This window comes from Nicotiana tomentosiformis, chromosome 8, assembly GCF_000390325.3.
Source record: "Nicotiana tomentosiformis chromosome 8, ASM39032v3, whole genome shotgun sequence".
In the NCBI taxonomy this organism is placed as follows: domain Eukaryota; kingdom Viridiplantae; phylum Streptophyta; class Magnoliopsida; order Solanales; family Solanaceae; genus Nicotiana; species Nicotiana tomentosiformis.
In genome coordinates this window covers 78,399,158-78,404,401 of record NC_090819.1, presented here as the reverse complement: position 1 = coordinate 78,404,401, position 5,244 = coordinate 78,399,158, and the positions used below count along the sequence as shown (strand labels likewise).

The 5,244-nt window shown below is 35.2% G+C and overlaps 1 long non-coding RNA gene across 1 annotated transcript; it reads left to right on the top strand.

Annotated features, from left to right (window-relative positions):
* Positions 1–583: 583 nt before the first annotated feature.
* Positions 584–4,731, top strand: LOC108945556 (uncharacterized). Its single transcript, XR_001969714.3, has 2 exons — positions 584–4,389; positions 4,496–4,731. It is a non-coding gene; the product is annotated as an uncharacterized lncRNA (long non-coding RNA).
* The last annotated feature ends 513 nt before the right edge of the window (positions 4,732–5,244 follow it).

Sequence of the window (5,244 nt, the reverse complement as noted above, 5' to 3'; positions counted from 1 at the left end):
TGTTGTTGTTGTTGTATACTATTGACACTTCTAAAATTACGCTTGTTGTGGATTTAATAAAGTGTATTGAGCCTTTTAAAAATGAATCTTATTAGTATTATTTTTCAATATGAATAGGCATGATGAACGAATATTAGAAATTATGAAAAACAAATTATTAATAATTTTTATTGGCAATAAAAAAGTCATTAAAATGTTTAGCAATAAAATGGATCTGTTATTGGCCAGAATAGAAAGTCATCAAATACACAGATAAAAGCGAATTAATAAATAGTTTATAGTGACCATTATAATTGCTGCTAACAAGGTTATTTTTACAGACAATTAATCGGGTCTTTACCGGCAATAATATAAGCCACAAATTATATGACACAGGAAATTTGGTAGGTGCTTTAGTGGCAATTTAATTACTGATAATAATAGTCAGTAAAACTCATATACTTGTAGCGGCAATAATGGGGCCTTCACCAGCACTAGTTGTAATAGCCGCTAAAACCTTTAGCCATGCCGGCTACACCGTCCATTAGTTAATTGCCGGTAACAGTTTTTGCGGCAATTTTTATTGCCGCTAAAAGCTAGCAGTTGTAGAATTTGCTGATATTGTTCCGGAGCAAATGTGGGAGCAATAGGAGTAGAACAACTTGTATCCATTGGACCATCTTTAACCACAAGGTTAACAATTGTCTGTGGATTGTACTTCTTCCAGAATTTGTTCTCCTTTGGATATCCTACTATCTTGTAACAAGTTTCTTTAGTGTGACCTTTTAATTTGCAGACATCATATTGTAAATTGTAATTTTTCTTTGGCCTCTGCTGACTCCTAGATCTAGTTTTCATCAGTGCAGCCATTGCACCCCATCAACAGTGGTAAAGGTGTTAGACATAGTCCTTTTATTCTCATGTTCTATTAACATTGTAACGATCCGACCAGTCATTTTGAGCGTTATTATTCTGTTCGGTAATTTGAGGTCTCAAATAGCTTCATATGATGTATTACGACTTGTGTGCATGGTTGGTTTTGACGTTCGAGAAATTCGAGATTTATTTGGAAGAGAAATTTTCATATTTGGAAGCTTTAAGTTAAAAAATTGAGGTTGACTTTGTGTAAACACTCTCGGATTCATATTTGGATGATTCCAATAGGTTCATATGGTGATTTTGGACTTGGGCGTATGTTCAAATTTCGATTGAAGGTTCCTAGGTTGAATTGGCTATTTTTCGCGAAGGTTGGCAATTTGAAGATTTAGAAATTTCCTAAGTTTGACCAAGAGTTAACTTTTGTGGCTATCGAGTTCAGAATTTAGTTTTGAGACTTGGAATAGGTCCATTTTATCATTTAGAACTTGTGTGAAAAGTTTGGTATTATTTTGAGTTGGTTTGGTAGGAATCAGGTGCTTGGTTGTGGTTTAGGAAGTTCTTGAGTTTCACTATACTTTTTGATGCGTTTTGGTATTCGATTCATAGTTTTATACGTTATTTTGATGATTCGAATATGCGAGCGAGTTCGTATAAGTTTTATGTACTTATTGGTATGATTGGACGGGGTCTCGAGGGCTCGGGAGAGTTTCGAATTTATTTTTGCTAAGATTGTGTGTGATGGTTCTGGTTTCCTTGCATTTGCGATGAGGAGGTCGGAAATACAACCATCACATTTGCAAAGGAATGGTCATGATCGCGACATTGGTCTGCGGGGAAGGGACCTCGCATTAGCAAGGATTGAGTCGCATTTGTGTCTGTTTGGATGTTTGCTTTTGCGAGTTTGTGCGTAGCTTTTGCAACTGGTCTCTTGGGGAGGGGCTTCGCATTTGCGAAGAAGTTTTTGCAAATGCGATATTTACTGGGGCTGTCCGGAGTCGCATTTGTGAACTCTTGGTCGCAAATGTGATATCTATAGCTTGATAAATAGCTGCGATTTTGGGACTTAGGCTTATTTTATCACATTTTCAGCCCTAGACTAGGTGGGATGCGATTTTTGGAGGGAATTTTCACACATAACTATTGGATATGTGATTTTGACTCAATTTCAATATTTGTCACGACCTAAAATCTCACCTTAAAGATCGTGATGGCACCTAATTCCTAAGACTAGGTAAGCCTGTCACATAACGAGATCAACAGAGAATACCAACTTAAATATTAAATAAAAGTTGAAGAGTGCCATAACATAACCGAAAGCGAAATACAATAGTCACATAAATTTTGGAACCCGTTAATACTGAGTCATATGCTCTATAGAGAGTACACTAGAATCTCAAAATACAACATTGTTTGAAAATACAATAAACAGTAGCAAAGAAATAATAGAAGGTGACTCCGAGATCTACGAGTGGAACAAGAGATATATCTTGAAGTCTCCACAACCCAGCTTAGAACTCTAGCGACCAACATGATCCGGGGTACCTGGATCTGCACAAAAATATGCATAAGTGTAGTATGAGTACTCCACAATCGGTACCCAGTAAGTATCAAAACTAACCTCGGTGGAGTGGTGACGAGGTTCTACTCAAGACATTCACTAGATAAATAACCTGTGCAAAATTCAATATAAAACTATATCTCCACTATAGTTTTATTCTCTCAACGGGAAAAGGTTACTATATCTCCACTATAAAGAGTGATCATGAAGGATAATTTGACAGTAATACATTTGAAGTATTCTGCAATGAGTAAGAAATCATCCATAATCTCTCATCTCCAAGATCTCCTCAGCAAAATGGGGTTGTTGAAAGGAAGAATATAACTCTTCAAGATATGGCTAGAACAGTGATTGCAGAAAACTCTCTACCACATCACTTATGGACAGAATCAGTAAGTACAACATGCTATATTATTAACAGATGTATGATTAGCCCCATTTTCAATAAAACTCCTTACGAACTTTGGAAAGTTAAGAAACCCAACATAAAATACTTTCATCCATTTGGATGTAAGTGCTTCATCTACAATAAAGATAGAGACAATCTTGATAAGTTTGATCCTCGAAGTGATGAAGGTATATTCTTGGGATATTCCCCTCTAGTTGAACTTATAGAATTTTCAATAAACATACCTTGTGTATAGTCGAATTAGTTCATGAAGTGCTTATTGATACTAACTACCGTCCTGAGAATGCTGTAAGGGCAAAAGATGAAGAAATTGCAGGTGTTCCAAAAACAGTTCAGAATTTTGAAATTAATGTTGGATAGGTGGTAAATGACTCAACTCATCTACTGAAAAAGCTGTTAAAGAAGCTCTATCTACTCCTGAATCAAATCAAGAAAGTCTGGAAAATCTTGTGGAAAAAGTACCAAACGAATGGAAAGGAAAACTCGATTACCCTCACCAATGCATCATAGGGAATCCTCAAGATGGAATAACTACCAAAAAATACCAGGAACTGAATTCACATGTTGCACTCATCTCTCAACTTGATCCAAATAAAGTGGACGATGCTTTCAAGGACAATCACTGGGTTAAAGCAATGAAGGAAGATCTTGAGTAATTCGAGAAGAATAAGGTATAGAGTTTGCTTTACAATCCTCCAAGTATATCGATCGTAGGATCCAAGTAGATTTTCATAAATAAGCTAAATAAATTTGGGCAAGTGGTAACAAATAAAGTAAGGTTAGTAACTCAAGGATACTCATAACAAGAAGGCATTGATTATGATGAAACATTCACTCCCACAGCCAGGTTAGAATCTATTTGTAAGCTTCTTGCAGTTGCTCACAAAAGTTTCAGACGATTTCAAATGGATGTTAAGAGTGTATTCCTAAATGGCTACATCTCAGGAAGTATATGTAAAATAACTGTGGGCTTTGTGAAATTGTGAACTACCTAATCATGTCTACAAATTGTCAAACCCCTTATATGGTCTGAAGCAAGCCCATAGAGCTTGGTATGACATGTTAAATTTTTACCTTATAGATCATAGTTTTCAATGAGGTAACATTGATATAACTCTGTTTATTAAGTGTTCAAGCTCCGTAAATCATATTATTTAAATTTATGTGGATGATAATTATTTTTTATAGAACTAAATATGCCCTCTGTGAAGAATTTTCCAACATTATGAAAGGAGAATTCGGAATGAGCATTATGGGAGAATTAACCTTCTTCCTTGGACTCCAAATCAAGCAATCCTCCAAAGGAATTTGTATCAGCCAAACCAAGTGTACAAAGGAACTTATAAAAAGGTTGGGAATGAAGAATGCGAAATCTATAGGAATATCTATGAGTCCATTCACATCACTTGAAGAGGATAAGGATAGAAAAAAAGTTGATGAAGCGATATAGAGAGGAATGATTGGCTCACTTCTTTATCTCACTGCTAATCGACCAGATATTATATTAAGTGCATATATATGTGCAAGATTCCAGTCAGCTCCTAAGGAATCACATCTCTCTGTGGTAAAATGTATCATTAGATATCTTATGGGAACAAGTAATTTTGGGCTTTGGTATCCCTTATCTAACAATTTTGATCTCAAAGGATTTTCATATGCAAACTTTGCAGGAGACAAAAGCGATAGAAAAAGCAGAAGTGGTACAAGTCAGATGTTAAGCAATGCTCTAGTTTCTTGGCATAGAAAAAAGCAAAATTGTTTTGCTTTATCAATAACTGAAGTTGAATATCTTGTTGTTGGTAGTTTTCACACTCATGTCTTATAGATTATGCATTAACTTCTTGATTGTAATATTTGTCTTCCATCTACACCTATTTTATATGATAATACCAATGTTATTTGTTTATCAAGGAATTCAGTACATCACTCTAGGGCTAAACATATAGAAATTAAGCATCACTTTATTCGTGATCATGTTTCAAAAGGTCATATTTTACTTGATGATATTTTTACAAAACCCTTGCTTGAAGAGAGATTCTATTTACTACGAAATCAAATTGGTATAGGAAATGGCCCTTTTTAGTCTTTCATGGTTATTTATATAATATTTTATTACCTTATTTTTTTAATTGAATTTTTAATTAAGTACTACTCAATGCATCTTATATGATTTGATTGTCATTATTGCATGCAGAAGACCATAGTGACTTCAGAACAGTCACTTTAGATCTCTTTCCACACCGTCTTGTTTATCAAAGCACCCCTTCATTGCCTCAGCAGATCTCTTAAAACCCCTCTTCTTTCTCATTCTAAAAATCACCTTCTGGAAAAAACAACGGCTAAACCAAAAACCTCTCCATCTGCAACTCGCAAAACCAACGACCGCAAAAGACCCCATTTGCTAAGAAAATCGTCTTTC